This window comes from Lissotriton vulgaris, chromosome 7 (genome assembly GCF_964263255.1).
Source record: "Lissotriton vulgaris chromosome 7, aLisVul1.2, whole genome shotgun sequence".
Lineage (NCBI taxonomy): Eukaryota > Metazoa > Chordata > Amphibia > Caudata > Salamandridae > Lissotriton > Lissotriton vulgaris.
In genome coordinates this window covers 940,005,524-940,032,975 of record NC_141695.1, presented here as the reverse complement: position 1 = coordinate 940,032,975, position 27,452 = coordinate 940,005,524, and the positions used below count along the sequence as shown (strand labels likewise).

General features: G+C 44.9%; 1 protein-coding gene and 1 pseudogene across 1 annotated transcript in view; both read left to right on the top strand.

Moving 5' to 3' along the window:
* The window catches only part of LOC147702773 (protocadherin alpha-C2-like), an 868,304-nt gene that overhangs the window by 94,153 nt on the left and 746,699 nt on the right, over positions 1-27,452 (top strand). The gene's annotated exons all lie outside the window — the stretch shown is intronic.
* LOC147702777 (protocadherin gamma-A4 pseudogene) overlaps positions 1-27,452 on the top strand; it is a 57,387-nt pseudogene that overhangs the window by 28,408 nt on the left and 1,527 nt on the right.

Here is a 27,452-nt window from a genome sequence, read left to right as displayed (position 1 = left end):
CATCCCGAAATGAATGTTGTGAAGTCAGACAGTGTCCACTATGGGACATCAGCGCTGATACAATACACATCACTGTGGATGTTGGTTATAGATAACATGTTTACAGCGAGCGGGGCCGAAGCAGTGGCTTTTAAAGGGAGTTTGGGGAGAGTTGGAGTATCGCCATGTGGCATGTGTGTGTTAACAAATAATAAAATAACAGCGTCAATATTAAGCGGACACTCATACTAAGACCAACAACAAGATCTGAACGTAAATAACCATAGCAATGTATGAATCCAATATATTTAAGGCCACCATTTTGCCCCAAACATTAGCTTTCCAGTTTATACAAATACTAGCAGCCCTTCCCGATGTTGTCCGGGTATGAATTGCTGCCGGCCAGTAGTATATTGTTTTGTAGGATTTCGTTTTGATAGCATTTCTTATCTGTGACAGGCTTGTGAAATGCTCCTATTCACAGTGCACTGCTGATGCACTTAAGATTGAGCGTTCAGTAGTGTGTGAACTCGAGTTTCCCTACTTTATTTTTCCTTGCAATATTATATAGCGCAAACTCGACAACATGGCATGAGCACAATTTACATTACAGAAGAACACATTCATTTGTGGTAGGCACAGGGAGACAAAGCGATTTGCCTGGAATCACAGGATGTTGAGCTGATGCCGAGATTCTAACGTAGCTCCCCAGCTCTAAAGTTCGCAATTCTAGAACTTGTGGCGGGAGGTGTGTCTAAAAGTGTATGTCGGTGCTGGTCATCAATGAGAGAGACCTGTGCATTTTTTAAATGGGTGTTGAAAAAATATGAGTATGTTGCTGCAGATGCGGGCCTCCGTGCCACCAATGTACTTACCGGGGGAGGGTAAACACCCATTATTCCGCAACTTTCTTTCCGCATACCATCACTCCTCATACTTTCATTACGAAAGTACCATGACTCCGCAATGCCATTATAATGCATGGCATTACATTTTATATGCTTTTACCACGCATACATTTACAATGAAATTCGTTGTAAATGCATGAATGGTAAAAGCATGCTTTTTTTAATGTTTGGATAAGGTAAGTATGGGTATAGGGGTATATGTTTTGGGGTACTGAGGTATATGTATTGGGGTGTTTGGGTATTTTAAGGGTTCAAATATAGTTTTGGGTTATGGGGTACAGGGGTAGTTTTAGGGTTTAGGGATAGGTATGGGTTTTGGGGTACAGGGGTATTTTTAGGGTTCAGGGCTAGGTTTGGGTTTTGGGGTATAGGGGTATTTTTAGGGTTCAGGGGTAGGTTTGGGTTTTGGGGCACAGGGGTATTTTAAGGGTTCAGGGCTAGGTTTGGGTTTTGGGGTACAGGGGTATTTTCTAGGGTTCAGGGCAAGGTTTTGGGGTACAGGGGCATTTTAGAGTCCAGGGGTAGGTTTGGGTTTTGGGGTACAGGGTTATTTTTAGGGTTCAGGGCTAGGTTTGGGTACAGGGGTATTTTTAGGGTCCAGGGGTAGGTTTGGGTTTGGGGTACATGGGTATTTTAGGGTTCTGGGGTAGGTTTGGGTTTTGGGGTACAGTGGTATTTTTAGGGTTCAGGGCTAGTTTTGGGGTACAGGGGTATTTTTAGGGTTCAAGGGTAAGTTTGGATTTTGAGGGACAGGGGTATTTATAGGGTTCAGGGCTAGGTTTGGGTTTTGGAGTACAGGGGTATTTTTAGGGTTTAGGGATAGGTTTGGGTTTTAGGGTAGAGGGTATATTTATAGGGTTAAGATAGGTTAGTGTTTAAGGGTGTTGGGGTATTTTAAGGAGTAAGGGAGGGTTATGATTATAGGGTGCAGGGGTATTTAAAGGGAGCAGGGTGGGATTAGCACACAATATGAGACATGGCATGAAGGGCGGAACATACCACATGCCTTCAGCGTTTGTCACGTCCCCCAGCACACGCCCACAGCACAACGCAGACACGCCCACAAGGGACTACTTTGCTGGCACGGTTCTTTTACCTTTTAAATATATGGTGGGCGTCTGCATTGCCTATGTCCTTCTGCTGCAACTGCTCTTTCCAACGCTGTATTGGGTGTTGTGATTGGTGCTGTGGTTCCTGAGATTACCCGTCTCAAAGGTTTGGGCTCTCTCTTTATTATATTAGTATGGACTCATACTTTGGAGAATTACCTGAGACAGCAGGGACCACCTTGAGGCTTCAGTGGAAGAGAGCTGAGACAGCAGGATTAACCGACAGCCGGTGAGCTTTGTGACAGCCGGTGAGCTTTGTGGAGGAAAATAAGCTCCTCCACTCGTCTCAGTCGGGATTCAGGGCCAAACATTGGACTTAAGTGCGGCGTTCGACACCGTATCGCACTCCGTATTACTGGACCGTCTGAGTGAGAAGGGAATAACCGGTCCTGCTCATGAGTGGTTGGTCTCCTTCCTCAAGAACAGGAGATTTCAAGTGCACTGCCCACCATGCAAATCCAGTATAAGATGTCTTAGACAAGGGGTTCCACAAGGCTCGATTCTGAGCCCAACGTTATTCAATCTGTACATGGAACCCCTTGCCAAACTGGTGGAGTCTTATGGTGTTGCCATTGTCTCTTATGCAGACGATACACAACTGGTGATCAACTTGTCCCGTGATCCAGTTGTGGATGCTGAGAAATTCTCGGCCTGCTTGGTGGCACTTGATGGGTGGATGAAGCAGAACTATCTCTGCCTCAATGGTAATAAGACGGAAGTTCTTATCGTTGGTCCCTGTCCTTCCATCTGGACATCCGCTTGGTGGCCCGTAGAACTGGGCTCTGTCCCTGTCCCGGTGGACACAGTCAAAAACCTTGGCATACTTCTTGATTCTAACCTAGCCTACACTAATCATGTTGGTAATGTTGCCGGCAAATGCTATGGCATTTTGAAGGTCCTGAGGAAAATCCTTGACCTACTGCCTCCCAGCACCAGAAAAACAATGGTACATGCCTTGGTCACCTCCCATTTGGATTATGGGAACTCCCTCCTATGTGGACTCAGTAAAAAAGGCCTAATGCAGTTGCAACGCGTCCAGAACGCAGCGGCCAGGCTTGTCCTGAACCTCCCTAGGAGGGCCTCTGGGAAACATGCATTGCGTTCCCTGCATTGGCTTCCAATCAAGGAACGCATTAAATTTAAAACTATGTACATTACCCATCGCATAGCTCACAAAAAGGCACCTTCATATCTCCAGGATTTGCTTCCAATCTATCGTCCTTCGCGCCTTCTCAGGTCGATGGGCAGCATGCTATTAGTGGTTCCTCGGATCCACAGAGCAAGGATGGGAGGACGGTCCTTTAGACTCCTGGCCAGTAAAGATTGGAATGACCTGCCCATCGAATGGAGGATGGAACCGTCGGAAGCAAGGTTCAGACAGAGGTTGAAAACCCATCTCTTCCCCAAGGCTTAATTAGTTTAGTCTCCCTCCCGGCCCTAGTGCTCCTCCTCCCTGAGCTAAGCTGATACGATGATTAGTGGGATTTTCAGCGCGGGGACGCACTGTTCCTTGTGCAACCATGCGCTTAACAAATGTCATTAATAATAAATAATTAATAAAGCAGGAAGCACCGTGAGGCTCTAAGGAAAGGCTCTGAGACTGCAGGAACCACCCTAAGAATCTATAGGAAGAGACCCGAGGCAGCAGGATCCACCCTGAGACTACCCGGTAAGGGACCTGTTACAGAACAGATATACCTGGCTTTGGACATGAAGAGATCTGTGACGGCATGCAGCATCCTAGGAGTAGGCAATAAGGGAAGAGACTGGAGACAGCAAGAACTACCCTAAGAGTAGGCAATAAGGGAAAATACCACAGACAGCAGAGATAAACCTGGAGCTGGACATCAAGAAGCCCAAGACAACCCTTGAGCTGTAAATTAGAGATCTGACACAGCAGAACCAACGTTTGGGGTGTCGAAGAGGAGGTGTGAAGAACCAAAACCACCCGAGCGGTGCAAGATGAGATGTAAGACAGCATTGCCATCCCTTGGGGTTTAGGGTGGGGGGCGTGATATTGAGTCAGAGACTGTCCTGAGAGAGCAAATTAAGAGGACTGAGATCTCAGAGCCAACCCTTGGGTTTTATAGGTGGAGGACTTGGACCCAGAGACATCCCTGTGGCAGCACAGGAGGGGGCCAGAAACATCAGAGCCAACCCTTGGGCGTTACAGGGGAGATCTGAGACATCAGAGCCAACCCTCTGGTTTTACAGGGGGAGATTTGGACTCAATGACATTTGTGAGATGGTACAAGAAGAGGCCTGAGACATCACAGCCAACCTTTGGGCATTATAGATGGAGGCCTTTGACCCGCAGATATCCCTGAGACAGCACAGGAGGAGGCTTGAGACATCACAGCAACCCTCGGTTTTTACAGGGGATGATTACACCCAGCAACATCCCAGAGGCAGCACAGGGGGAGGGTTAAAACATCAGAGACATTTCTTGGGTTGTACAGGGGAAGGCCTTGGACCCAGAGACATTCTGAGACTGCAAAGGAGGAGGCCTCAGACATCAGAGCCATCTCTTCGGCTTTACAGGGGGATACCTTAGACCAAGATGCATCCCTGAAACAGCACAGGAAGAGCCTTAAGACATCAGAGCCATTTCTCTGGTTTTACAGGGGGATGCCTTGGAAATGGACACATGCCTGAGACTGAACAGGTGGAGGCTTTACAGAGGGACGATTTGAATCTTTCTATACTTTCAGGACAACGGTTATCATTTATAAAGCACTACCCATCTCCTTTCAAAAATACGCAGCAAAACATATCAACGTATCTGAGAGCACCAGAAATCTCTGAATCAGTGCCCTTCTGTATCACAATCCCAGATTTCATGAAGGTGTCCACTCACACAATCCTTCTTTGGAATCCACACTCTAGCAAGCCAAAAATAATATATTTGATTCCCTCAGAATGCTGTTGAGCAATTTCACAAAAGTTGCATGCTAAAAAAACGTCAGTGTCCATTTGATGACTGTGACCCTATGTTCTTGCTCCTGCACTGAACTCCTTGGGTTCTTTACCTGCGTCCACGCAAAATGTACATTATTTGTCATGATTCATTCTTTCATCATTTTTGATGAAGTGTGCTCATTCTTCAGAGGACGTGTATGTTACAGGGATACTTTACATGCTTTCTTTTTCTTTGCCCCTCACAGCACATAAAACACATTTTCAAATTTGCAAAGAGGGAAGTGTCTGCCCCTCATTTACACATTTATAGTTGGGAAGGACGCAACTTCAGGAATAGTGCACTTTCCCACCCGGGGAAAAAAATGTTCAAAGAGATTCGAGTAAAGCGGTTCTAATGTGTTTAGTTGTGAATAAATTAATCTGGCCACCTTGCAACTGCTCTGTCTTGCTTTTTAGGTCTCGGGCTTCGAGACCTATTGTCACGGAGTTCAGTCTCAACGGAGCCAGAGCGGTGAACGAGCGCCGATTGCATCTCGTGGACGCGCACGCCGAGCCTCCTGGAGCCGTGCACATCTCTTGCTCCACATTCACACTCACGGAAGCACACACGCACGCACGCACGCACACACACACACACACACACACACACACCCTCCCTCTCTGCCGCCCCCCCTCAACCCCCACTCACCTGGCTCTTTCCCTCGCAGCGGGTCAGTCATGGCAGCAGGCAGACTCGGTGTCTTCTCCGGGGATCTTGAGCTGATGTGCACGCCCACGCTGCGTCTCGTGCGCGCCCACCACGCTGTTTCGCGCCTGTTGATCCTCAGCTTGTTGCTTACAGCCAGTGGGTTGAACTTGAATGTACTCGACAAAATATCCTTATATAACTAAAGAGTGAGCATCATCTTCATCTCACGTTTGTAAAGGTAACCATGAACACCAATTGTGTTAAAATATATTGAATACGATAGATCACCTTCCACTCGCCCATACATATACTTTAAATTCCTTATTCATATTATTAGAACAAAGCAACGCAGAATATAATTTTTGGTTGTCTGTGGGTGGGGAGATGGGGTTAGCACTCTCTGCCCTCTTTTCCTATCATTGACTCTTAGGCGCCTGTAGGAAAAACCCAAGCTGCTTATACTTTAGAGGAATTCTGCATAAGGATTATTATAGTGTGAGTGCAGAGTGCGCACAGTTCAGAGTGCGCAGAGTGCAGAGTGTGAAGTAGTGAGTGCAGAGTGAGTGAGCAGAGTGTGAGTGCAGAGTGTGAAGTAGTGAGTGCAGAGTGAGTGCAGAGTGTGAATGCAGCGTGCAGAGTGGGAGTGCAGAGTGTGAGTAGTGAGTGCAGAGTGTGAGTAGTGAGTAGTGAGTGCAGAGTGTGAGTAGTGAGTGCAGAGTGTAAGTGCAGAGTGCAGAGTAGTGAGTACAGAGTGCAGAGTAGTGAGTACAGAGTGCAGAGTAGTGAGTGCAGAGTAGTGAGTACAGAGTGCAGAGTAGTGAGTGCAGAGTAGTGAGTAGTGAGTAGTGAGTAGTGAGTGCAGATTGCAGAGTAGTGAGTGCAGATTGCAGAGTAGTGAGTGCAGAGTAGTGAGTAGTGAGTTCAGAGTAGTGAGTGCAGTGTAGTGAGTAGTGAGTGCAGAGTAGTGAGTGCAGTGTAGTGAGTAGTGAGTGCAGTGTAGTGAGTAGTGAGTGCAGAGTAGTGAGTGCAGAGTAGTGAGTAGTGAGTGCAGAGTAGTGAGTAGTGAGTGCAGAGTAGTGAGTGCAGAGTAGTGAGTGCAGATTGCAGAGTAGTGAGTGCAGATTGCAGAGTGGTGAGTGCAGATTGCAGAGTAGTGAGTGCAGAGTAGAGTAGTGAGTGCAAAGTAGAGTAGTAGAGTAGTGAGTGCAGAGTAGAGTAGTGAGTGCAGAGTAGTGAGTAGTGAGTGCAGAGTAGTGAGTGCAGAGTAGTGAGTAGTGAGTGCAGAGTAGTGAGTGCAGAGTAGTGAGTGCAGAGTAGTGAATAGTGAGTGCAGAGTAGTGAGTAGTGAGTGCAGAGAGTGCAGAGTAGTGAGTGCAGAGTAGTGAGTGCAGAGTAGTGAGTGCAGAGTAGTGAGTGCAGAGTAGTGAGTTCAGAGTAGTGAGTAGTGAGTGCAGAGTAGTGAGTGCAGAGTAGTGAGTGCAGAGTAGTGAGTGCAGAGTAGTGAGTGCAGAGTAGTGAGTGCAGAGTAGTGAGTGCAGAGTAGTGAGTGCAGCAGAGTAGTGAGTGCAGCAGAGTAGTGAGTGCAGAGTAGTGAGTGCAGAGTAGTGAGTGCAGAGTAGTGAGTAGTGAGTGCAGAGTAGTGAGTAGTGAGTGCAGAGTAGTGAGTAGTGAGTGCAGAGTAGTGAGTAGTGAGTGCAGAGTAGTGAGTGCAGAGTAGTGAGTGCAGAGTAGTGAGTGCAGAGTAGTGAGTGCAGAGTAGTAAGTGCAGAGTAGTGAGTAGTGAGTGCAGAGTAGTGAGTAGTGAGTGCAGAGTAGTGAGTAGTGAGTGCAGAGTAGTGAGTAGTGAGTGCAGAGTAGTGAGTAGTGAGTGCAGAGTAGTGAGTGCAGAGTAGTGAGTAGTGAGTGCAGAGTAGTGAGTAGTGAGTGCAGAGTAGTGAGTAGTGAGTGCAGAGTAGTGAGTAGTGAGTGCAGAGTAGTGAGTGCAGAGTAGTGAGTGCAGAGTAGTGAGTGCAGAGTAGTGAGTGCAGAGTAGTGAGTAGTGAGTGCAGAGTAGTGAGTAGTGAGTGCAGAGTAGTGAGTGCAGAGTAGTGAGTGCAGAGTAGTGAGTGCAGAGTAGTGAGTGCAGAGTAGTGAGTAGTGAGTGCAGAGTAGTGAGTAGTGAGTGCAGAGTAGTGAGTGCAGAGTAGTGAGTGCAGAGTAGTGAGTGCAGAGTAGTGAGTGCAGAGTAGTGAGTGCAGAGTAGTGAGTGCAGAGTAGTGAGTAGTGAGTGCAGAGTAGTGAGTAGTGAGTGCAGAGTAGTGAGTAGTGAGTGCAGAGTAGTGAGTAGTGAGTGCAGAGTAGTGAGTGCAGAGTAGTGAGTGCAGAGTAGTGAGTAGTGAGTGCAGAGTAGTGAGTAGTGAGTGCAGAGTAGTGAGTGCAGAGTAGTGAGTGCAGAGTAGTGAGTGCAGAGTAGTGAGTGCAGAGTAGTGAGTGCAGAGTAGTGAGTGCAGAGTAGTGAGTGCAGAGTAGTGAGTAGTGAGTGCAGAGTAGTGAGTAGTGAGTGCAGAGTAGTGAGTAGTGAGTGCAGAGTAGTGAGTAGTGAGTGCAGAGTAGTGAGTAGTGAGTGCAGAGTAGTGAGTGCAGAGTAGTGAGTGCAGAGTAGTGAGTGCAGAGTAGTGAGTGCAGAGTAGTGAGTGCAGAGTAGTGAGTAGTGAGTAGTGAGTGCAGAGTAGTGAGTAGTGAGTGCAGAGTAGTGAGTGCAGAGTAGTGAGTGCAGAGTAGTGAGTGCAGAGTAGTGAGTGCAGAGTAGTGAGTGCAGAGTAGTGAGTTCAGAGTAGTGAGTTCAGAGTAGTGAGTTCAGAGTAGTGAGTGCAGAGTAGTGAGTGCAGAGTAGTGAGTGCAGAGTAGTGAGTGCAGAGTAGTGAGTGCAGAGTAGTGAGTGCAGAGTAGTGAGTAGTGAGTGCAGAGTAGTGAGTAGTGAGTGCAGAGTAGTGAGTAGTGAGTGCAGAGTAGTGAGTGCAGAGTAGTGAGTGCAGAGTAGTGAGTGCAGAGTAGTGAGTGCAGAGTAGTGAGTGCAGAGTAGTGAGTGCAGAGTAGTGAGTAGTGAGTGCAGAGTAGTGAGTAGTGAGTGCAGAGTAGTGAGTAGTGAGTGCAGAGTAGTGAGTAGTGAGTGCAGAGTAGTGAGTGCAGAGTAGTGAGTGCAGAGTAGTGAGTGCAGAGTAGTGAGTGCAGAGTAGTGAGTAGTGAGTGCAGAGTAGTGAGTGCAGAGTAGTGAGTGCAGAGTAGTGAGTAGTGAGTGCAGAGTAGTGAGTGCAGAGTAGTGAGTAGTGAGTGCAGAGTAGTGAGTAGTGAGTGCAGAGTAGTGAGTAGTGAGTGCAGAGTAGTGAGTAGTGAGTGCAGAGTAGTGAGTAGTGAGTGCAGAGTAGTGAGTAGTGAGTGCAGAGTAGTGAGTAGTGAGTGCAGAGTAGTGAGTAGTGAGTGCAGAGTAGTAGTGCAGAGTAGTGAGTGCAGAGTAGTAGTGCAGAGTAGTAGTGCAGAGTAGTAGTGCAGAGTAGTAGTGCAGAGTAGTGAGTGCAGAGTAGTAGTGCAGAGTAGTGAGTGCAGAGTAGTGAGTGCAGAGTAGTGAGTGCAGAGTAGTGAGTGCAGAGTAGTGAGTGCAGAGTAGTGAGTAGTGAGTGCAGAGTAGTGAGTAGTGAGTGCAGAGTAGTGAGTAGTGAGTGCAGAGTAGTGAGTAGTGAGTGCAGAGTAGTGAGTGCAGAGTAGTGAGTGCAGAGTAGTAGTGCAGAGTAGTGAGTGCAGAGTAGTAGTGCAGAGTAGTGAGTGCAGAGTAGTGAGTGCAGAGTAGTAGTGCAGAGTAGTGAGTGCAGAGTAGTGAGTGCAGAGTAGTGAGTGCAGAGTAGTGAGTGCAGAGTAGTGAGTGCAGAGTAGTGAGTGCAGAGTAGTGAGTAGTGAGTGCAGAGTAGTGAGTAGTGAGTGCAGAGTAGTGAGTAGTGAGTGCAGAGTAGTGAGTGCAGAGTAGTGAGTGCAGAGTAGTGAGTGCAGAGTAGTGAGTAGTGAGTGCAGAGTAGTGAGTGCAGAGTAGTGAGTGCAGAGTAGTGAGTGCAGAGTAGTGAGTAGTGAGTGCAGAGTAGTGAGTAGTGAGTGCAGAGTAGTGAGTAGTGAGTGCAGAGTAGTGAGTAGTGAGTGCAGAGTAGTGAGTGCAGAGTAGTGAGTGCAGAGTAGTGAGTGCAGAGTAGTGAGTGCAGAGTAGTGAGTGCAGAGTAGTGAGTGCAGAGTAGTGAGTTCAGAGTAGTGAGTAGTGAGTGCAGAGTAGTGAGTAGTGAGTGCAGAGTAGTGAGTAGTGAGTGCAGAGTAGTGAGTAGTGAGTGCAGAGTAGTAGTGCAGAGTAGTGAGTGCAGAGTAGTGAGTGCAGAGTAGTGAGTGCAGAGTAGTGAGTGCAGAGTAGTAGTGCAGAGTAGTAGTGCAGAGTAGTAAGTGCAGAGTAGTAAGTGCAGAGTAGTGAGTGCAGAGTAGTGAGTGCAGAGTAGTGAGTGCAGAGTAGTGAGTGCAGAGTAGTGAGTAGTGAGTGCAGAGTAGTGAGTAGTGAGTGCAGAGTAGTGAGTAGTGAGTGCAGAGTAGTGAGTAGTGAGTGCAGAGTAGTGAGTAGTGAGTGCAGAGTAGTGAGTGCAGAGTAGTGAGTGCAGAGTAGTGAGTTGTTAGACGGACCGGGAGGGTCGGCCGAGAATAAGGGGAGAGGTCTCCGGGGAGAGCCGTCTCCAGCGATCGTACAGACGAGTAACTTCCCCCCCACAGATGTACACCACACAAGGATAAGGTTTAACGTTCTTTATAAGCAATTCTTTAAGTACGGTGAAATGGTACAAGGAGGTCTGGACTCCGGGGTCCCCTCGGTTCTAGTCTCTCGATTGGGAAAAGGGTAGCGGGACAGTTTTGTTACCAATCTGGTAGATGAAATAGCTCACAATCCTCGAGCTCGGTGTCTAGATGATCGGGCCGCGGCGGAGCCAGCAGGTCCCGGGATGGTTGAAGGTAGCGACGGTCCGCGGCGGAGCCAGCAGGTCCCGATGAAGGTGGTGGTTACAAACGGTCCGCGGCCACGCCAGCAGGTCTCGACGACGATGAAGGTTTCAGAAGGTTGCGGCAGCGCCAGCAGGTAGGACAATAGTTCGCAAGGTAGGACTACGGCAGCGCCAGTAGTCCGTCAAGGATGAGTTCTTCACTGCGTCTCTCGACTCCAGGATACAACTGCCTTCCTGCTCTGGAGCTGCCCCAGTTATAGGTCTGGTGCCCTTTGATGTCCGGACCCTCGCACTTGGAGGTCGGGAGGTCCGGGATGAGGGAGTCCAGACACCCAGCAGGGGGGTGGAGCCAGCGCCCGGGGGAGCGGGGTGCGATCGGCACCTGGCGGGGGAGAGCCATCGATACTTCTTTCTCCCATCAACCTGCCAAGTGGGCCGTTCACCTCCTGGGTGGATGGTGGTGCCGGGATGTCGGGGCCTGGCTAGGCCCAGGGTTAGGGTTGATCTGAGGCCACGCGGCCTCGTGGTGCAGTGTCCAAGATGGCGGCCGGGCCGGCCGAGGGAGCGGGAAGGAATTCGGCCCCATGATACAGAGATGTCCGCGGCAGGAGTCCCGCATGGGACGGGGTGCGGGTTGCCTTTGTGGCTAACATCGGGAGGACCGGGGCCCGGGTCCTGTCATGTGGGGAGGAGGCAAGCCCCTCACGTGGCCTGTCCAACATGAGTGCAGAGTAGTGAGTGCAGAGTATTGAGTAGTGAGTGCAGAGTAGTGAGTGCAGAGTAGTGAGTAGTGAGTGCAGAGTAGTGAGTAGTGAGTGCAGAGTAGTGAGTAGTGAGTGCAGAGTAGTGAGTGCAGAGTAGTGAGTGCAGAGTAGTGAGTGCAGAGTAGTGAGTAGTGAGTGCAGAGTAGTGAGTAGTGAGTGCAGAGCAGTGAGTAGTGAGTGCAGAGTAGTGAGTGCAGAGTAGTGAGTGCAGAGTAGTGAGTGCAGAGTAGTGAGTGCAGAGTAGTGAGTGCAGAGTAGTGAGTGCAGAGTAGTGAGTAGTGAGTGCAGAGTAGTGAGTAGTGAGTGCAGAGTAGTGAGTAGTGAGTGCAGAGTAGTGAGTAGTGAGTGCAGAGTAGTGAGTGCAGAGTAGTGAGTGCAGAGTAGTGAGTGCAGAGTAGTGAGTGCAGAGTGGTGAGTGCAGAGTAGTGAGTGCAGAGTGGTGAGTGCAGAGTAGTGAGTGGTGAGTGCAGAGTAGTGAGTGGTGAGTGCAGAGTAGTGAGTGGTGAGTGCAGAGTAGTGAGTGGTGAGTGCAGAGTAGTGAGTGGTGAGTGCAGAGTAGTGAGTGCAGAGTAGTGAGTGCAGAGTAGTGAGTGCAGAGTAGTGAGTGCAGAGTAGAGTAGAGTAGTGAGTGCAGAGTAGAGTAGAGTAGTGAGTGCAGAGTAGAGTAGAGTAGTGAGTGCAGAGTAGAGTAGAGAGTGCAGAGTAGAGTAGTGAGTGCAGAGTAGAGTAGTGAGTGCAGTGTAGTGAGTGCAGAGTAGAGTAGTGAGTGCAGAGTAGAGTAGTGAGTGCAGAGTAGAGTAGTGAGTGCAGAGTAGTGAGTGCAGAGTAGTGAGTGCAGAGTAGTGAGTGCAGAGTAGTGAGTGCAGAGTAGTGAGTGCAGAGTAGTGAGTAGTGAGTGCAGAGTAGTGAGTAGTGAGTGCAGAGTAGTGAGTGCAGAGTAGAGTAGTGAGTGCAGAGTAGAGTAGTGAGTGCAGAGTAGTGAGTGCAGAGTAGAGTAGTGAGTAGTGAGTGCGGAATGCAGAGTAGTGAGTAGTGAGTGCGGAATGCAGAGTAGTGAGTAGTGAGTGCGGAATGCAGAGTAGTGAGTAGTGAGTGCGGAATGCAGAGTAGTGAGTAGTGAGTGCGGAATGCAGAGTAGTGAGTAGTGAGTGAGTGTGCAGAGCAGTGAGTGCAGGTGCAGAGTGGTGTGTGCTGTTGAGTGCAGAGTGCTGTGTATTGGCAATGTAAATGACAATGCTATCTATTAATGATTTAAAGAAAAAAAAGAAATGTCATGAGCAATGCCAATAGCTCCACCTTTAATGATGCCGAGACCATTGCATTGTAAATGCTTGTTAAGTTAGTTGTTCTCCATATTTTGAAAGTTGTATTTCTTTCCACCCCAAGGCTGTAATGTCAGAAAAAGAGGATGTTTCTAGCAGAAGTGTTTTTCTTTTGTGGATCCATTTCACGGGGAAGCAAATTAAAGGAGAAAAGAGAAGGTAATACCCATGTCATGCCTGTTCCAAAAGAGAGGAATTCACAGGACACAGCAAGAAATCCAGCGCACTATGTCCGAGGCCTGAAAGATAGTAGCTCTGCTGTGCAAAAAAAACCTGAGCACACTGTATAGATCACCGCTCGAATTTTACACGACAGTGACAACGGAAAATGTAATATTCAAGTGCCTGGCCTTTAGATTGCACACACCCAATGCTAAGCTCACCTGCTGCTATGCTTAATTTTGCAGTGCGCATTTATCTATAGAATCGATTGGTCATCCCTGGACATGGCAGCTTAATTGTAGCACAGAGCGGGAAGCCCGGCACTGGAGTGGGGCTCAGCAGGCACGCTACGCACAGACGTCTGTCCTCAACTTCCTGCCTTCATCTTTAAACCCCACCCCCTTCACAATTTATCACAGGTCGGGGTGAGACCAGTTCAGTTAGGCTTGCTAACCCCACTCCACCCTGTAACATGCTGTAAAAGGCTGTCGTGGCTTAAATGTCATTGCCTAATTGACGCAAAGCCCCTAGCTCTGCAGGGCTTCTGGATGAAGCGCCCAGGGCTAACTTCATTGGAAACGACTCAGGGGTGGAGTTATGTTATGTTATGTTATAGGTTGTTTTGTAGCGCGCTCTGCTACTGGGGAGTATCCTGGCGCGTTGCGGAGGTGACCAAACATAACACAGAGAGACAGCCTAGACCTAACAAACAAACAGATGGGTCTTGAGATCCTTCTTAAACTTGGATAGACACTGGGCGGTACGCAAATGAAGAGGGAGAGCATTCCAAGCCTTCGCAGTTACCACAGAAATAGATTGGCCGCCCAGCCTAGCCCGCTTATAGCGGGGAAGGGTCAGTTTGGCCAGCGAGGCTGACCTGAGACAGCGAGAAGGAGTGTAGAAAGAGAAGCGCTTCCTCAGGTAGCCGGGGCCAAGCTCGTGGACAGCTCTAAATGACAGCACGAGAGATTTGAACATAATTCTCTGAGCTACAGGGAGCCAGTGAAGTGCGCGCATTTGTGACCGAACACTCTGCCATTTCGGAATGCTAAACAAAAGGCGGACCGCGGCGTTCTGGACAACCTGCAGTCGTTTGACCAGATACGCCGGGATACCACAAAACAAAGCATTAGCATAGTCCAATCTGGACAAGATGAGGGCACGCGCAACCGATTCCCTAGCTTCTCTGGGCAGCAGAGGGAAGAATTTTCTTAAAGCCCTTAGCGTAGCAAAACAGGTCCCTGACAGCTTCTTGATATGGTTCTCAAATCTAAGGTCTTCTCCAAACCAAATTCCGAGGTTCTTAGCTGGGCCTCCCATCACCTTGGGACTAGGAAAATCAGGTGGCCACAACTCATTCTTAAAGTTGGAGGGGAAGGACCCATAGAAGAGGACCTCTGACTTATCCTCGTTGCATTTAAGCTGGGCCATCGCCAGCCAATGAAACACCGAGGAAAGACAGAGGTGAACAGCCGTTGTATCCAGCTGGTCATCCGGCCAGGTAAAGAGCAGCTGGGTGTCATCAGCGTATCCGATGACCTTAGCCCCAAGCTGTTCGGCCAGGTATATCACAGGGGTGATGTAGGCGTTAAACATCAACAGGCTCAAAGTGGAGCCCTGAGGGACCCCTGTGCAGAGTGGTTTGGCCTTTGAAGCAAACGGCGGCATCCATACTTGCTGCGTCCTATCAGAAAGAAAGGATGACAACCAAGCCAGTACCCTGCCGCCAATGCCAATCTCAGACAGTCTAGCAAGGAGGAGATTATGGGGGACGGTATCGAACGTGGCAGAGAGGTCTAAAAGAATCAGGACCGCTCTGCCGCCACCATCCAAGCACTCTCGAATGGCCTCCGTCACCTCCACCAAAGCTGTCTCTGTGCTAAAGGCCGCCCTGAACCCTGACTGCGCCGGGTGCAGGGCATTGGATTTTTCGATAAAGCTGTCCAGTTGGCGAAAAGCCACCTTCTCACAGATCTTCGCCAGGGCAGGTAGCAAAGATATAGGACGATAATTCCCCGGTACCGTAGCCTCAAGCCCTGACTTCTTCAGTAAAGGAAGCAGCATAGCTTGCTTCCAGCATCCCGGAACCGTGGCAGAAGACAGTGAAAGGTTCACAATCTGGGTGACCTCAGTACATACAGTAGACGCCACTCCAGAGAGAACCCGGGCAGGGCAAGGGTCAGAAGGTGAGCCCGATTTCAGGGACTGAAGGAGAGCCTGGACATCAGGCTCCTCTGCCACTGAAAAATCCAGAAACTGCTGTGAGGCGCAGTGGACTGTTTGAGAGTCAGTAGTCATCAGAATATTGCCTGTGGGCAAGGCAGCGAGCAAATCCCTTTGAATTTTTTCAATTTTTTCACTGAAAAAACAGGATAGCTCCTCGCACCATTGAGAAGAAGAGGGAAGCAGTGGTGAGTCTGCCACAGGGGATAAAAAGCTTTTGACAATAGAAAAGATCTCACGGCTATTGTTACTAGCTTTAGCAATCCTCCCAGCATAGTAACCGCCCTTAGCTAATCTGATGGCGGCATGATATTCCCTCTGGGCAGTCCTCAGGATTGCTTTAGCCTCTGGCTGATAGTCTCGTCTCCAAGCCCGCTCTAATTTCTTACAGCCACGTTTCAAATCCCTTAGATCGGGCGAAAACCATGGCTGAGAAGGGATGCAGCGAGGTCGGGACGGGGCATTAGGCTTTGTGGATTCTTTGACCGCACATTCCATCCACCCATTAAAGCCACTAACCGCCTCTACCAGCTCCCCGCTGATTATTGGTCGGGACTCAATTAAGGCTCGCTCAAAGGAGGCAATGTTGATCTTTGGAGGGAGGTCCAGGACCGGACCCGTGCTCACTCTATCGAGTCCATCCACCTGCCAGGCAAAACGGACCAATTTGTGGTCGGACCACGTCACTCTATCCGATCTAAGTGCCACAATGGGAAAGTTGGAACAGACCAAGTCGAGTAAGTGACCCCCCACATGAGTCGGACCTTCCACCCATTGTTTGAGTTGGGCCAGTTCCAAGATTTCTGCCAGACGGCTGGCCGTAGATGAATCATTGGCCTCCATGTGGATGTTAAGGTCCCCCAGTAAAAGGTACTTTGAAAAACTCAAGACTCTGGGCACTATATACTCCTCCAGTGACTCAATAAAGGGACCAGCATATCCTGGTGGTCTGTAAACTAGAGACCCCCCCAGGGTAAAGTGAGGATTAATCACCAGGGAGAAGTGGAGCACCTCTCCATCCGCCAAACCACCAGCCTGTTCAGTGGAAAGGCTCCATCCCTCTCTGTGAATAATGGCTAAGCCACCTCCCCTGCCCATCGGGCGGTCCACCCTAACAATTTTAAACCCTCTAGGAACAGCAAGTTCAATACTAGGGGCGCACGAGCCATTAAGCCATGTCTCCGTGATAAGTTCAGCTCACAAGTTCAGCTCCGTGATAAGTTCAGCTCACAAGACAATTGCTTTGCTGGGCTGATGACGTCACAGGCCTACGGGCGGTGTGAATCCTCAGCCTGGCAAATGCATTGCAGCTGGGTTATTACTACTCCTGGATTTCTGTACACAATGGAGTCGATCCCATATGAATGTTCACACAAAGGTAAGTTTGGCTAGGGGCAAGAGCAGCCCTTTGTCAGCGCTTGTGAACTTGTGTGCTTATTTTTATTTTTTTATTTTTATTTCAAATATGTTTTTCAATTGTGTCAAAAAATGAGAGGGGCGGAGCCCCGACGCCCATATAGGAGAGCCGCCCCTGACAAATATCTTGGGTTTCAACTTGATCACAATCTCAACTTTAACCACCAGCTGGACCAAGGAAAAATGAAACCAAAACAACTCCACTACGACTTTAAAAATCTAGAGAGAAAGTTAAAAGGCTGCTTAACCGGTCACCTGCTAAAGGTAATTGCAGCAAAATTCATTCCAACTATATCTTATGGGTCAGAACTGATGAATACAAAAGATGCAGCTGCCTTAAACCAAGCCCATTTGAGTCTCTTTAAGAGTCTGTTCGCAATCCCAGAACACATCTCCCAGTCACAGATTCGACTGTAATATGGGCTTAAAAAACAGAAACCAGCCCAACAAGGAGCGGTGGCCAAATAATACTGGCGGATGAGGCAAGCAGAAGAAAACACCTTAGCACACTCTTCCTGGGCAGAAATTGAACAGCAAGTGAGACAAAATAATTCCATTGTCAGCGTACTAAAAGAATCACTTGCAGAGCTACACCTTGAAGAGGCCTGGCACACAATCAAATTTGTGAACATAGCAACCAAACGAATTCCATTGTTAATGGACAAAACTGCATTTAAAAAAAAAACATGCATGGGCAGTGATTCCATCTTATCAAATGCTGAAACCACAACAATATTTTTTAGAACACTTCGCACATCATAAAAAGCACTACCTGACAATGCTACGGTTGGGACACTTCCCCACAAAGCACTTGACCCCGAAATGAAATTGTATATGGCCGACGAAAGAAGGCCGATTGTGTGGACAGGGAGATGGAGACATTACTACACCTCCTATGCATCTGCCCCTCTCTTCTAGAAACCCAGGAAACTGTCCTTCGCAAGATTCTCTGGAAAAAACAATCAAGACCATGCAGAGTAGCTGTCATAGAATGCCTTGGAGGCTTGTCAGTGCAACTGTCCTGCAAAGCCATTACTTTTTGTGAAATGGCAGCCAAAGAACTAGATAAAACACAAGAATCAACTTGAATGGCTCTTACAATACTGACTGGTCTGTCCTCACCCACTCCTGCATGATTTTTTGATCTCTCCTCAATTAAATATCCTAGCATTTTTAAACGGCACTGATTATAAATTTAATATTATTTTCAATTGTTAATGAGGATTGAGTAATGACGACACTGTGTTTTTATCCTTTCCATCTTTCAAACCACCACTTTTAATCATTGTGTACTACGTGTTTTTATAATCTTTTACGATTTTTTAATGAAATCAAAGAAAACTATTATTGACTGACTTATACCAGAGTATTAATGTTTGAACTTGAATTTCTAGTTTTTTTTATTGCTGAAATAATTTTTTAACTTATAAGACAAACCTTTGGGGATGGAATGCAAGGGATATAGGGGTATTTGGAGGGGGAGTGTACTAAAACCTGGGTATTAAGTTTAATACCTAAGAATTCATTTTTAAAACATAAACTAGAAGTGTATTTAGTATTTGTTATTTGTAAAAATATTTTTAAAGATAGAAAACAATGCTTTAGGGACCGGATGAAAGGGATATAGGGAGGGAAAGTTTATTAATCCACAATTAATAATTTAAATACATGAGTATTAATGTTTAATCATTAATTTATAGGTTATATATTACTATACTTATTTTTAAAATATTTTTTGAACTACAAAACAGACCTTTAAAGGTGGGATGGAAGGGATCTACGGGTATTAGGTGGGGGATGGTATGAATACTTGGGATTAATTTTAATGCCTGAGTTTTAATGTTTAAATATTAATTCATAGGTTATTTATTACTGCAATATTTTTTTTTACAAAAATGTAAAATAGAAAACAAACCATTAGGGATGGCGTGTAAAGTTTGTAGGGGTATGTGGTGGATGAATGTATTAATACTCAGGTAATAATTTTAATAAATGAGTATTCATTTTTTAAAACAATATATTACACATTTGGCATAATAGATATGTTAACTAAAAGTAGATGTAACTTATAATATGTAAAACATTTTAAAAAATAAACAACATTAATAATAATTTTAACAACCATAAAACATTTTTAATAATTTTATTGTCACAGAGAAATAACCACACAAGACAAATTAATTAAAATATTTATTCAACTGGTTTGTAAAAATCTGATACCATTTTAATAAATACTAAACCAATGTCTTATTTTATAAAAATACAAAATATATTTTAAATAGTTCACAACATATTTGTTTATAATTTTAAATAATTTTTCTTTTTTTTAAACTTTTTTATTGACAACACAAGCAGATGTACATTTCAAAAGAAAATTATAATACATACATTCCTTAAAAACATAATCAAATAGAAAATAGGCAAATAGATTTACAGTATATTAAAGAAAAATACATCAGTATCTTCTGCATCAAATAGGCTCTGACCATGAAAGAAATAGGGAGTATTCACAAATCTAGTACTGCAAAAATGAAGTCATTCATTCGTGAATAGGGAGCAAATCACCCCAAATTTTATCAACTTTCTTCAAAGAACCAATCCCTCGAATTTTGGCAGTTGAAAATTCCATATCGTATATCTCGTTTACCAGAAGCCACCATTCGGTTACTAATGGTGGCTTATCTGAGATCCAAGCCCTAGCAATTATCAGTCTTGCACAAGAAATTAGAATAAACATTAGGTCCTTATGAGTAGCAGTATTTGGTTGTATTCCCAAAAGTATCATCTCGGCAGAGAATTTACCAAAGAACATTTTATTCAGTTTCAGCACTTTTTCTATTTCATCCCAAAATGTTTGGAGAGCCGGGCATGAAAAAATTATATGTACTATATCTGCTGCTAGTAGGTCACATTTTGGGCATTTTATTCGTTCGGATAATGCATTATTCCCTGACCACTTAAAGAAGTGAAGTGGCATGTAGTATAGCTGGCATACAGTCTTGTGAGTTTTAAGCTAGAAGAATTAGTTAAAGAGTTATTGTTATGAAGAAAAGTGGAAATATTATTTGAAGAGATGGGCATTCCTAAAGTAGTAGTCCATTTCTGTGCGATTTTGATGCAATCATCAGGTTTAGATTGACAAAGACATTTTACCCAAGGCTAATTATATCACTATTTGTTTCCCCGTAAATGCAGATCCATATTTCTGAGTCTAAAATTTCCCTTAGTTTCATTTTATTCATAAAGAAATCACGTATCTGTGTATACTTGAAAAGAGCATTTACAGGTAGTTTATAAAGTGTTCTTAAGGTATCAAATGTTAAAAAACCTGATGATCATTATAAGTCGGAGAGGTGGTTTATGCCGAGGTTAGCCCATGTTCTAATTATTGGATCGCTAAAAATCTCAGGTAAGCCCGGATTATACCACATGCTTAGCTTTGGGTGAAAGAACGTAGTTTTATTAATAGCCATAATGGTATACCATATATGGACTAGATCTTTAGCGGTCTTAAACTTCACTTGTTTGAAGTAGTTCGGGTCATTGCTTCTAGCTAAAAATTGTACAGAGTTTGCTCCTAGCATAAATTAGTGATAAAAATAAGGGTAGTTAGAAGAAAAAAGGCTGCGTATCCGACCCAGGAAAGAAGCGTAAAAGTAAAATTTAAAGTCCGGGAAGTCGAGGCCGCCCTTAGTAGCTGTTAGTTTGAGAAGAGACAGAGCTCTGCGATTTTTTTTGTAGCCCCAAATGTAGCTTCCTAGAATACCATCCAATTTTTTAAAAAATAAGTTGTTAAATAATTTTTCTATGGCTTCCCATTTTCTTTAATGGGAACAATTGCCCTCTCTTTGTTTTTACTTTCCGACTTGATGCAAACAGTTTTGCATCTGTTTTTACAGTTGGTGGAGCATCGCTGTCAAGATCGGGTGCAAGGAAGAGCTGTGGTCATGAAAGAAAAATGAATTACACATTTTATATATATTGGTGGCTATGTTTATTGTAAGGAGAGATAGAGGGAGGTGGATAGATGGTGTATAGAAAAAAAACTGTATTTCATTGCTGTTTTTACCACTTTAATATCCCCATGCAGGTTGCGTTTGTATGCGCACATCAGGACAGTTGGTTTTTTTTCAATTTAGGCTTAAATAATGTTGGAAAAAATCATGGTTGCAACTTTTTAAAATCGATTTGAAAATTAAAATAATATTTCAACGTTATTGCATTGTTGTTTTTAATCATTTTGTAAATCTAGAAAACAAAGACCACAGCACTGATGGAAAAACTTGGGATTCATGGATAAATTGCTGCATGATTTGTTTTTTGGATTTCATTTTGGGAGTTGGATGCTTTTATTACGTTTTTTGTAACAACTGGATTTTTTTCAGAAATTTCTTTTTAGGATTATCTTATGCTTTTTTGGATTGCCAAATAATGGGATGTAGGAGAAGTTTTTAAAAACTTTTTTTTAAAGAAAACACATGTAGGCTTTTATGGAGATTTGGATTTTACACTTTGGTCTATTGGATTGCTTAGGACTCTTGGTGACAGGTTTCATGAACTATCACCAAAAGTTGAAGAAAGAAGACAACTACAGGTAGGAACATAAAGTATGCTTTAATTTGGTAAAAAAATATTTTTTAAAAATGCCAATTTCATTTGATAAAGTTGTTAAAGCAGGTGAGTAATTTTAGAGGGTATTAGTTCATGTTAGTGTAGAATGCATACAATATTGTCTAAGTTGTATGAAGCTCCCATCTATGGAAATTAATGTTTTTTTTCTAATTGTCTCTCCGATATTTCTTTACTTTTTTTTTTGTATATGTGATGAATCGGACTACCTGACAATGATTGTACCATTCTAGTTTCACGCAAGGTTAGTGTGAGATCTTCTAATAAATTTGTTGAATGAATTGTGCCATCCTTCTATGGCGTTGTTTGTTTTGTTTGTTTTATCACTTCCCGCCGAGGAACTTTTCCACCAGTCAATGGGAAACCATGGCTGTCTCCTATGACTCAACCTGCCTAAATCGGCAATCAAAGTATCTTTGAAATAATTTTGGAGTGGAGACAATTTTTCTTCATTTTGAGCAATTACATATGATTGTATAATTGATATGTGGAAGTTATCCACACACTCATGGGGTACAAAACTCACAACTGTTATTTTTTTAATTCATATTGCAGTTTACTATTTGGCATGTAATCCTCAGCTAAGGATGTTTTTGAATTTTTCAACAATAGGCCTGATAAAAGTGTGAAAATAATCCTTGAATTTCGGTGTCAGGGTAAATTTTATTAATTGCTTTAATCATTTGTAATTCAAAGTCAATTATTATTTTACTGGGACTTTTATTTGCTGTTTTGTTTTTTATTTCCGATAAAAATTCAGTGTAAGTTGAGGATTGCTTGTCAAGTAGTACGCTGTAAACTAATGGGACAGTAGTGTTGTTTATATTGTCATGAATAGTATAAATGTGGGTGAATGGATGGGGTGTTGACTTAAATGTTCCATTCATTATCCAAATTGAAATATTCTCCAGGGTTACTAAGTTGTGCGTGGTGCTAAAGATTTGTAATAGTTTGAGACAGGTTTTCAGTGTCATACAGTAGGAAAGGTTCATTAGTAAAAGAAACTGTACGTTCAGGGGGATATTAATGTCAGTGTAGGATTGTGGTGTAACTCTTTGGGTAATCTTTTGAGACATGTTTTCAATTTCATACAGTAGGAAAGGTTCATTAGTAAAAGGACCTGTAAGTTCAAGGGTGATATACTCTAGTGTAGGAATGTGGTGTTACTCTTTGGGGATTACATTCATGTTTTTGCCTCTGAACCATCTCCTTTAATTTGGTATTGTGGCATACTACTTACAATGTGCCTGGGGATGTTTTCAGTAACTGTCCTCAAAACCTAGCTACAGGGTTCATTAAGGTTGGCTGCTAGTATTTTTAATTAGAAGATGTTTTCTCTAGCTTCCATCTCAATTTCGAGGCAGAGTGGTTATGCTCTGTGGTCCTTTCCACAATGTCACCCAGAGTAAACCCTTTAACTTTGCAATGAGATGGAAAATACTGAACACACCTCCAATGACTCCTGGGCTCAGTTAATCTCTCCTAACAATAAATGTAGCCACCATACTTTAAGAGCCTGTTCCCGCATCATGATTGAATGTAGTTAACTTGTTTTGGGTTCTCCATGTTTCACTTATCTGTTGAAAAAAGAGGAATTTTTTTTAGGGCAATGGTCTAAAAGTGTGATTTATTCTCCTTGACAAAATTATGTCTGCTACTGAAAAAGATTTGAATGGCTATTTTTTGCTGTCTATGGAGGGGGAAAAATCGGTAGTATTCCTTTAGAAATAGAGAGCACAATTAAGTGGTTGTGTTCTGTGAAAAAACAATGTTGGTTTGGAAGTATATATTTTTGCAAAAAAAAGTTTTACCTGGTTAGGTTATTTCTCTGTTCCAATGTGGTCTCAATAATTCTGTACTGATTTTTGGGTGTATCTGAGTTCTTCTTTCTTAGATATCTATTTTAATTTGGAGCACAAGGTAAAATATTTGCTGCTTTTTCTGCATATTTGCTTTTTTTTGCTTTGTGTGTGTGTTTGGGGTTAACTTACTTATGTACTGTTGATTTTCTTCCAATGATGGTCCTCGATTTTGCACTGTTTGTGTTTTCTTTCCTCCTTCAATGTGTTTTGTTCTTTTAAGGTCTATGGGATTGAAAAAGGGAAGGTGCTGGATTGTGATTTTGCGTACAATCACAGTCACTGCCCAGTGCCTTCCCTGAGGTAAGTACTCAGCAGAGTTTGAATAGTCGTTTTTGTCCCCCATCCATTGACCAGCACCTTCCCTGAGGTACGTGCTCAGCAGAGTTGGAATAGTAACCTTGTCCTCCAGCTCCTGTCTAGGACCTTTCCTGAAGTAAGTACTCTGCATTGTTGGAAATATAATTTTGTCCCCCAGTCACTGTCCAGCACCTTCCCTGCAGTAAGTACTCAGTAGAATTAGAATAGCATTTCTCGCCCAGTCACTGCCTAGTACCTTCCCCCGGGTAAGTACTAGGTGGTGTTAAAATGGTAACTATGCCCCCAAACACTGTCCAGCACCTTCCCTGTGTAAAGTACGCATAGGAGTTAGAATATTAATTTTGTTCCCTAAACAATGTCCAGCACCTTCCCTGAAGTAAGTACTCGGTGGAACTAAAGTAGTAATATTGCACCCCAGACACTGTCCAGCACCTTCCGTGAGGGAAATACTCAGCTGAGTTAGAATAGTAATTTTGCACTCCAGTTACTATCCAGCACCCTCACTAAGTAGGTTAAAGGTTTTAATTAAATTATGATTTTGCTACCATTTTATCAGAAAAAAAATGTTGAATGTTCTGTTACATTGTTGTAAATGTAGTAAATGTAACCAAATGGTGAAGAGAAGATAACCTTCACAGTGTCTCAAAATGGAAAAATATTTCTGCATTAAAAATTGTCCTGTTTATATTGTTAGTATTTTATTGGGGCGATTAATGTTATGGGTATACTAACTTGTGTAGATAGATGGCAATGTGTTGTTCTCTCCTGCTCCCAGTGGTGCATGTGGGAACTTCAGAATGCAGTGCACGTCTGTTTTTATATGTTTTTACAGGCTGTTCAATAATTCACAATAAAGTATGTGTTTTCCTTTCCATGGTTTTGATCCTAACTAAGGCCCTCATTAGGATGGCGGATGGACCTGCGTCCGTCCGCCATCCCAGAGTAGGAGGGACCGTCCGCAGGGCAGCGGCGGTCCCTCCGCACAGATTAGGATGTGACCGCCACCCCGGCGGTCACATCCTCTATCTTTAACATTGCAGCGGGTGCAGCTTCAAGCTGCACCAGCCGCAAGGCTGAAAATGCATGCATTGCATTTTCATGCACAAAGCGGCAGGCACCGCGCAGTGCCTGCTGCTTTATGCACGCCATGTGCACCCCCCACCCCCCTTCACCTAGGGGGCCCGCAACGGGCCCCCCAAGTGAAAGTCCGTATGCTTTTCCACGGCGGAAAAGCCGCTGCGGAAAAGCATGTCTGTGCCACCATCCTAATATGGCTGGCCGTGTCTGATAGACACCGCCAGCCATGTTAGAGCTTTTCCGCCGCGGTCAAAAGCGGCAAACGTAAAAATGACCCCCCAGCTATCCTAATCTCACTAGGGGTCATTTGTGTGTCCGCCGCGGTGAATCCGCATACTCCGGGCCTGCGGTGGCTTCCGTGAAGGCTACCACACAGGTGATTATGTAGCACTGGATCCCAGGGGTTGCAACCCCCTCCCACACCCACCTCACTCATCCCCACACTTCATACACCCAACACATGACCCCCATATACTGTCCTGCATACTACTCAACACTCGCTCCTTCCGTCAAAAAGCCACTGAAATTTGGGATCTGCTACATGACCACTCACCGGACCTGCTCCTCTTAACTAAAACATGGCAGACTCCTTCGTCGGGCACCGTCATTGCCACAGGAATTCTCTCTCCTAGATACAAAATTACAAGACAGAACAAACTGACCCAAAGGCGGAGTCACTATCATCCTTTGAAGAACTCCTCTATTGCCCCACCACCTCAGAAAGGACCACCTGCAAAAGTGAACACTTGACCATCAAACTTCTTATCACTGCCAACTATACCCTGAAAGGCACCCTTGTCTACTACTCCCTGTGGTAAATGGTTTCTATCTCTTTTCCCTCTCTACCACTTTATCAGAATGTCCTGTGACATCATGGAATGTTTGAGTGCCTCACTCTGTGGAGATTGTCAGTTGGTCATCTCAGGCTGAGGAGCTGGTAGCTCTCTCCTGGTGGGGTTTCTCCTAGTATCTTCTTATCTTGTAACTTGCCACCTAACTACCTGCTAATAAAGAGGGATCTTCTACTACAACTGGACTACGCATCCTTGTTTATGTACCACATTTTAGCGATGTTTCTTGGACTAACCTACGCTGCACAGAAACAGGATTATGATTCAGCACTAAAGAAACCAAGTACTGTTCTCGGACCCAGTCAAACTTAAAACAGAAGTAAGTCTATGTTCTTCTGAAATTGGAGAAATGCCCAGTAAACCCCACCAGTGTCCTTTTCATCTTGGACAGCCTGTACCCTGGGCGTTTGTGTTGTAAAGGAGTTTACTGCTGGCTTGTTGTCATCTGGAGATTGACTTCCTCCAGCCACATAAGCTAAGGAGATTCAGCTGGCCTGATCACCCTACTGCATTTCCCTACTGCTCTTGCATCTTGACAGTTCGCCTTTTCTACATGTTCACAGTGGTGCTCTACAACTACTCTGTCACAGGTGGGTAGATGTGCGCTCTCACCCTGTGGGCATGTTTTTTTTGTCAGCGTTTCCTCTGTTTGCTGTCACGGAGTTGCACCGGCACTAGCAGTATTTTCCCTTCTCAACAGCCACCCACCATCTGTTTTGTCAAGATCTACAAGCTCTACCTACTCATACAGCGTGAGGTTTTCCCTTGCTTTCAAGCTGTTTGCTTTGGATTTGAAAAGCTTGGTCCTGAGCGCGAGCCTACGTTCGTCTTTGTGGAAGCCTAATGGTATTGTTGCGGTGAGTGGAGGACACTTTTGAGATGTTTTTGTGTTTTTTCACCATGGGATCCTTTTAGTGGCCATTTAATCTCTTCATTTTGAACAAGCTGTCCGCTATGGCGCACGCACAATCTTACCTGTCTCGAGGAGCCTGCTTCTTGCTCTTTGTGACGTCTGCTCTTCTTTCACTGCCTTCTCCGTTTCGAGTCAGGACAGCACGTCTTCGCCGTGAGCCATCCAGCGCCGACGTGACAACTTGCCTCCATTTTGGTTGTACGGCTTGTCTCCTGGTCCGCTCCAGCTTTCCTTGCGGTGCTAGTCCCTTAACTGTCTTAGTGGTTAGTGGAACATGCGGAGTGAGGAGTGTCTGTCTACGGCGTTCTACGGAGAAAAGTGCTTTCGAGCTTCCTCTACATTGCTGCGTGCATTCGACATTTGCCATTTCCAAGAGGGGGTTCTTACAGGAACTCGGGTGAGAGAATAATTTCGTGACTCTTATCATGTTTCTAAACATCTGCATTTGCATGCTTTCAAGCTTCCTCTACATCGCTGGTTCCATTTGAGTCTTGCCATTTTCAAGAGGGGGTGTTTACAGGAACCCGGGGACTGTGGATGTCCCATCTTTTGACGAACTCTTGGTTGGAGGTTGCCTGCATTTCACCCCACGTTTCCTGTTGTACAGTCACTCATCGGAACTTTTGGACAATTCTAACTAAGAAGTCCTCGGGTGAGAAATCGCTCACCGGAGCTAAACTCATTTGGTTTTTTTATATACTTATGTTTCAAGTTGTTGGTATCTCAATATATAATGTGCGCTGGTGTGTTTGTGTTGTGCATAATGGGTTGTTCCATCCATTTTTGGGAGGTTGTTTCCCTTTTGGTGTATTTTTGTCAAGGATTGTTTTATTCTGTACCCTACCATCGGGAATTTGGGTTGGGTTCCTAAGGCAACGTCTTACCCTACGGTGTACCCTTATTTAAGGGAGGGCGTGTGGCTAGTCAATGCCATATTTTGTAACTAGGGCAATGTTGTACCTTATGGGGTACCCTGTATATTTATATATATAGGGGACATTGTAGTCTTGTTTTCATAGGGTGTGTATCCTGTGTTTCACCCTTCTTGGGCAGCTAGGATGTTTATGTCTAATCTATACCCCATCCATGTACTAAGGGTTAGTACTTATGGTGTACCCTTACTTAGGGGAGGTTGTGGGGTTGTGGTGCCAGTCAGTGCCTACATTTTGTTTCCTAGGGTCTTGTTGTTACCCTTTGGAGAAGTTACGTTGCGCACTTTTAATGTGGTGTACCCTTTCATTAGGGGAGGTTGTCTGCATTTAACTACTTTGTTCGAAAAGTTTCAAGGATTAGTATCCTTTGTGTACCCTTTTCT